Raw genomic sequence first — 7833 nt, 5'->3', positions numbered from 1 at the left:
TATTGAGACACCTCATCTCTGACCCCTCCATTCGTGTCCGTCTATCAGACATTGAGGTCTGTACTTCTTGAAATTAAACCCAAACTTCACAGTCCTTGGCGACAGCCAGTGTCTCATTTGCACCCCTCGCCTCTCATCCTTTGCTCCTTCCTGTGTGGTGTAGCCCTTGTCCTCGAGCCTGAGGTTCCACTTATTCCACCTTCCTCTGTCTTTCTTCTCATCTCCTCTGTGTACAGCGAAGCTTCTAGGAACAGGAGTCTTCACTCACCCTCTCTTGCTCCACTCTCCCTTTCTGCTTCCACCTGCACCGCCAGACTGAACCTGCCCTTGCCAGGATCCCCACTTAAGTCACCAGAGCAGGCTTGTACCAGCTCTCATGAGCCAAGTGGATACATCTCTTCCCAACTCCAAGTTCAGCGACATCATATTGTAGCTTAAAATCATCCGTGGTGTAGTGTTTACACCACAGAAATTGGCAAACGCTATGATCCAGGGCTTTCCTCCTCCCCTAAGAGCTGGTTGTTAACCATTTACCAGCACATCACTGCTGATGACCTAGTTGCTGGGGGCGAAGGGCACTTTCCAGACTTTTCTTACTTGGCTTCCTCTCCACTTGACACAATTGGTGATTCTCTTCTTTCTGAGAGGTTCTCCCTCTCTGGCTTCCTAGCTGTCAGTCTCCCAGTTTTCCTCCTACTTATCTGGTCTCTTCTCCGCCTCAGTTGCATATATAGGCTTTTATTTGACTCACCTTTCAAATATTGGTATTTTTTGGATTCTGTCTTCTTTCTCTGTGCAAGCTTCGTGGGGGGACATCTTCCATTCCTAGTTTCAACAATCCTAAAACCGAAAGATTATCCTTGATCTGTCCCTAGTCCTCACTTCCCAAATGCAATCCAACTTAAGTCCTGCTGATTTTATCTCCTAAATTTCTCTCAAATCCTTCTTTTTCTCTTCATCTTATCTGCCACCACATAATCCAAACCACTGTCATCTCCAGCTAGACCCTTGCAATAGCTTCCTAACTGCTCTACTTCTGCTACGACTGTCCTCTAAGCCATTCTGCACATTTCAGCCATGGTGACTTTTTAAAATCATACAAAACTCATTAAAATACCTCTTCTTGTTCCAACTTGCTCTAAACGATTCAGTGGATTTCTGCTGCTCTTGGTATAAGATCCATAATCTCAGCATGACCTGAAAGGTCTTGCATGGTACAGCTCCTGCCCTCCAGTCTGATCTTAAGTCCATTTCTCTTGCACTCTGGCCACCACTGGTCTCCAATGTACTGTGTTCCCTCCAGAGGCAGACTTTGGTATGTGCTATTCTCTCCACCTAGAAACCCTCTCCTCTTTCAACTCTTATTCATCTTTCAGATGTCAGCTCCAAAGTTACTTCCTCAAGGATGCCTTCCCTTGAACTTCCAGACTGGGTTCAATTCCCCCATTAGATGTCCTCATAGCACCATGTAGCTCTTCTCCATAACACCTATGGTGATTGTAATTATTTGGCTTTTTGTGTTCCTCACTAGGTCATAAGCTCCAGGGAATATTTGTTTTGCCCACTGTTGTATTCCAAATACCTAGCTCAAATCTGTTTTGAATGAATGAAACCCAACTTTCAAAATCATACGCCGTTGGTCCCCTCTTCTAAACTTCTGACTCATCCATCTAGCTGTCTGCTGACAACTCTATCCCTCCAATTACTTAGACCCAAACCTTGGAGTTATCCTCAACTCCTCTCCTTTCCTCACCTCCTGGTATCTAAACCATCAGCAAATCCTATTAGGTCTATCTTCAAAATACATCCAATATCTTGGCTCAACAGTATGTGCCTCCTAAGGGAAGAACATAACCCAACCTGGGAAGTTGTCTTGCTACTTCCTAGACTGTGAACAACCTAATTTTTTTTTTTTGAAACTAAATTACAAAGGGAAAAAATAGAGATAGATATCAATGAATTATAGCATGGGAACTTAGTTGGATTCTAACTCAAATTTTAAGAAAAAAAATGACAATTATGAGACAAGCAGAGATTTTTTTTTTCCTTTTTTTGTCTTTTTTCGTGACCGGTAACAGGATTGCAACCCTCGGTGTCACGCCCGCACCGCGCTCAACCAGTGAGCGGACAGGTCTCTATATGGGATCCGAACCCTCGGCGGGAGCGCCGCCGCGCTCCCAAGCGCCGCACTCTACCAAGTGCGCCACCGGGCCAGCCCAACAAGCAGAGATTTTAACTGATGGAATTTGATATTAAGAAGCTGTTGATTTTTTTTTTTTTCCTTTTTTTGTCTTTTTTCGTGCCCGGCAACGGATCGCAACCCTCAGTGTCGCGCCCGCACCAGACCGGGACCGGCCATGGGATCGCAACCCTCGGTGCTGCCCCCGCCCCTCGCTCAGCCAGTGAGCGGCCGGTCTGTATGTGGGATCCGAACCCTCGGTGGGAGTGCCACCGCGCTTCCCAAGCGGCGCACTCTAGCAGTGCGCCACCGGGCCGGCCCCAAGCTGTTGATTTTTAAGGTGTAATAATGGTGCGGTGATATTAAAAAGCGTACTTTCTCAAAGATGCATACTGACATTTTTACAGATGAAATGGTGCGATGTTTAGCATCTGCTTCAAAATAATATAGCAGAGAGTGGAAGTGGGTGAGGGTGTAGATGAAACAAGGTTGGCCATGAATTGTTGATTGATGAAGTTGGATGATGGGTATGCTGGGATTTATCAAACTATCCTACTTTTGCATATGTTTGAAAATTTCCCATATTAAAAGATTAAAAAATATATCCAGAATGTGACCTGTTTGTCACTATTTCCATTACCCCTACCTTCGTCCAAGCCACTGTCATCTCCCTTGTGCACTGCCATAGCCTCCCATCCAATCTCTCTCCACCTTGCCCTGCCCTGTAGTCCAGTCACTAAACTGCAGTAAGCGTAACCCTCTTAGTCACAGCAGGTCCTCTCACTCTCTGGGAAAGCCCCGCAAAGGCTTCCCATCTTGCTTGGACCTTGTGGTACCTCTCCCTGACATCATCTCTTACCACTCAGCTGCCTATCTGCTCCCTCACTGCCCTTGTGCTATCAGGACAAGTGTGCTGATGATGTGTCCTCTGTGTGCCTCTCCAGGCTCGCCATGCCAAACCCCAGGCTCTTGGGACAGTCTACATTCAGCCATGGCTCCTTTGTTCTAGTCACTTCTACCTGGACCTGGCCCCGCTGGTAAAGCCCGGGCTCCATCAGCCCCAGCTCAGTACTGCTCTCTGCCTTGGTTCTGGGCCTGGAGCTCAGGGCTTTGTTTTGTGATCATCCACTGCCCCATCAATCTCCTTCACTAGACTTAAGTTCCTTGAAGGCATGAGCTACCTCTCACATCTTCATAGCCCTACCCTTGATAAAGTGCCCAATGCTTAGAATTAAGCATATTTTGAAAAAATGAATTAAAATTCTACCTAAGTTAGCATGGTTACATCTTTAAAATACCTGTAAACCAAAGTTTCTTGTAACAGGGATAAAATACTTATCTCTATAATTACATAGAAATCACAAATTTAAAAAATGCTAGAAAAAAGTGTTTTTGATTTCCCAGAAAAACATTCTAAATATACAGAATTGATGTGTTACATTTCACTAATGAAATAATAAAAATATAACCACATTTCTGTTATAACCAGTTCTCCCATTAGTTGTCTACATTCAGGGTGCGAGTTAAAAAACCTGCGCACCAGCTCGAGTCGCTCACCGACCATCTTGCTTGAAGAATCAAAGTCAGGGGATGCAAGCTCAGGAGGGAGGAACTGAAGGAGGATTCTCTCTCCAGAAAGGAAATTAATAGATGGCCAGGATTTGGGGAGAGAGAAGGCAAAGAGTTCTCAGATATGGAGGAAGAACTGTTGCCTCTGCAAAAAGAAACTGATGGAAACAGACGGACTGAAACCAACCAATAGGTGATGAGAAAAAGAGAGCAAGAGGAATGAAAAGACCCAAAGTAATTAAAAAGATATGTACAAACAGGATTGCCTTGCATTCGTTTTTATGCTTTTAATTCAGTTACTTTCTCAATTGTTACAAATTCTTTCAATATTAAATCTGTTGTTTTGCTAAATGAAGTTAGTTTTAGCAGATAACAGTTATCAAATTTTTGGTGAACATAATTTGTATTGCCCTTCAAATACAAAATTGATATTACTTGCCAGTTACTGGTAGGTCTGGAAATTTGAGTTATTTTCCCTGTGTTGGCGATGGACTGTTCCGCCTGAGCCACTGGCACCCCTTTCAAGGTTCACATTGTGACTTGATTGCATGCATTTGCAAGATGATTAGCTAAGGTTAAGAGTACAGTCTGAGACAATGGAACAGATTTTTTTTCTTTATGTGAAAAATTACTAGCTTATAGTAGCATTAAATTATAATTTCACTCCATATCCTAAAAAATAGTGTACAAACTCTTAAAATCTGATTTTATCGGGCAATATCCTGAGATGTAAGAGAAGCCCGAGTCAGGTGAAGCTGGGCCTAACACAGCCTCCTGTAAGCCCACTCCACAGCAGTCATAACAACTACCACCCTAAAGCTGCATTACTTTGTCCATGTCTCTTGAGTCCGTGCAGTTATTAAGTGTTTTCCTCTAAGGTGTGTAGAAGGACAAAAACACTTGACTTTGGAGTCAGACAAACCTGGGACGGAATCCTGGCTCTGTCTAGCTGTAAGATCTTCTCGAAGTCACTGTAACTTGTAGATAATGAGGTCTACTTTCTGGAGGTGGGGATAGGAGAGGTTAATGAAATAGCCCACGTAAAGAAGGCTGCCAAATGTCTGGTACTCAATAAATGTAATTTGTTTCCTGTGGATGCGTAGAGGAGAATATTTCCAAGAGAGTTAGCATTAAACAATCAGGTCTATCTAAAACACTCAATTATCAGAAGACTTCAATCTCTCTTACTCTGGTTTTTTTCTTTTTTGTAATGTTATAGTCCAACTGTGTCCTAAGTATGTAAGTAGGTACCATGGAATGTAAACAAGGAAACAGAAACATATTGAATGAATAATATATGAAACAAAGCTGTGACTCACATAGATGAAATAGCTGCACAAAATAGTTAACAGTAAAACATTTAAAAAGAGACTTAACGTAGGAATAAGCTATTTTAATCAAGCAAAAACAAATTTATATTCATTATTTCTAAAAATAAAATTAGACTTTTCCAACCCTTAACATCTGCATTTAATAATATCTTCTAACCAAAATACAGATGCTAAAACAGCAAATTACAATATATCTTGTACAGCATACAGATGTTCACTGTTTACACTTTAATTGTAGTTGGTCGTTATGTACTCAATGCATACTTAAACATCACTCATAATAAAATTTTCACAATTAACAAAAAATGTGACAAGGCTGTCTTAAAACGGCTCTGCTATAAATTGTATAGAATATACAGAATTACAAAGTCAAGTATTTTTTTTATCAAAATATACACCCCTCCCTGAAACTAACACAAGCTATCAACATTTTAAATGAATACAATTATAGAAAATATCTGCAAAATTATTTTTTCATGTATAAATATTCTGCCATATTTACTTTGGTCTAGAATCATTAGCATACAAGTCCACTTAAAAAATATCCACATGTAAGGGCCAGGAGACATCACTACATGTAATAATTTTATATTTGGAGTTATCTCAAATCAAAATGACTAGAATACACAGTAATTCTTCTTGACTCATAATCCTGAGATGAAACAAATTAGTGGATCACAGGATTGCTTATTCAATATTCTAATTATCAATCAAAAATGATTTTCATAAGCCCTTTGTGACTATGTCTTTAACAAAACCCAAATGAATAGTGCAGGTATACATATATACAATGTATAAAATAAAGTTGAATTCGCTTGCATTTTCTCATTTTCCTCTATTATATAATACTGTATGTAAATGAAAGTAGATGAACAAAAGATAAATGCAGATACAATATTGGGGTTACTTAACAGTAGAGTACTACAGTATAAAAAGTTCAACTTTAATCATGTCCTTTTCTGGGTGTTTAAACGCTTTCTCGCCCACCCAAATCCATACTAAATCTTCTTCATGGAGACATCACAACACTTGCAGAGGGAAACCAGAGTCCTTTGAGCTACTTCTTCATAATGATAATCTTCCAACCTTGGATAACCTTGTTTCCATCTATCACATCCAATGAACATGAATGACCACAGGTCCCTCTTAAACTGGGTTTTGGATTCTGCTCATACTGGTGATAAAGGGCAGGTATGTTTTCTCTCTCCCTCTTATTCTGGCAGTTTAAAAAGTAAGAATCACAAGTTCCAGCTTTCCAGGAACCTAGTCCACATGATGGAATATCCTGTAGGGCAATCAGATTTCGAGGGCAATGTTGATCGTGTGTGTCATTGTAAAAGAATATTAAAAAACTGGAGTGGGTTTTTAGCAAGGGGACTAGATGTCTGTGAATATGAAAACAAAGCATCATGTTTTGTGGATATATTTGAGTCGTATAAGTAAGGGATAAAGCCTTGTCACTCCACATTCCACTTCCCCACTCTCCCAAAACAAAACTACTGTTTGAGGCAAGGAAGGTCATCACTTCCTCTCGCCTGCTCAAGTCATTAATGGGTGGGGTGGGGGTGGGGTTCTTTTGTCCTTTTGTTTTATACTAGTGTGATTATAGGTCGCATAATCTCCAAGAAGGCTAGTGATGGTAGAGATTAGGCTTTCTGTTACTTTCAGTTGCCTGGGAATTCACCACCACGTGTGTGCCATGTGCTAAGTCTCCTGGACACTCCTTCAGTGGCATGGGAGATGTCAAGTTTTACTTTAACCCTTAAGTCTGTCTGGCATAGACGCCCACATCCATGGCCTTGTGATGGCTGGAAGACTGCAGAGAGTTTCAGAAGAATTTGACCCTTCCTCATTCTCTGAGATGAGGCCATTGCAAAGTAATGTATGGCACAGGTAACCACAGGTACATTCTGAGAAGACTTTCCCCCATAGATAAGGCATGACCTATGTTCTCTGTGACTTGCTTGAATAGACCAGTTCTCATAACAGCTTAGCCATAACTGCAAGAGAACAGCATTCCACCTAAAAGCATACACATACTCTTAAGTCATACTCAAAATGCTTTCTTCTGATTTTTACATCAGTCCTCATTATTTGCAGATCTATTGCTCATCATAATTCTCTACAGGGGATATGGACAGTTAAAAGTTATTGATTTATATATGTATTTTACAAGATTTGTGTTGCAGAAAAGTTCTAGAGAATGTATGAATGTCCTACTTTAGGTTACTCATTACACACATATTTTCAGTTATATCCTTACGTGTCTCATATGCATCCATTAATTTAAACAAATTTTAAAAGCACAGAAGCCAGACGGGAATTAAAACTGTCATAGCTCATTTACCATTTAACATATTTACGAAGATGCCATCTTCATGATATCTGACCCTATTTTCTCCAGTGACTAAAGACAGTTCAGCAGCCAGTTCCTATTAGCATTTACCAGAAAGTTTTAATTTAGGCTAAAATTAAACTCTTTTTTTCACTGGTTGAAATACCACAACTAAGAACTTCATTAACTTTCACAAGATACTTGGGATATTGGAGGATCCAGCTATTTTGTTTTTGTGCACTTTGCATAAAGTTAATGCTAAAACCCAAAGTAGATATTAGGATTCTTTTTGTGGAATTTTCACAAATGAGATTTTTTTTTTTTTTTTAATTTTTACATTTTACTCCTTCATGACTGTTATGTGAACAAAACAAACAAACCTAAAAAAAAAAAAAAAAAAAAAAAAAACCCCCCCCCAA

This window comes from Galeopterus variegatus, unplaced genomic scaffold, assembly GCF_000696425.1.
Source record: "Galeopterus variegatus unplaced genomic scaffold, G_variegatus-3.0.2 Scaffold111, whole genome shotgun sequence".
NCBI classification, from domain to species: Eukaryota; Metazoa; Chordata; class Mammalia; order Dermoptera; family Cynocephalidae; genus Galeopterus; species Galeopterus variegatus.
The sequence above is the reverse complement of the archived record's forward strand: the minus strand, read 5'-3'. Positions refer to the sequence as shown.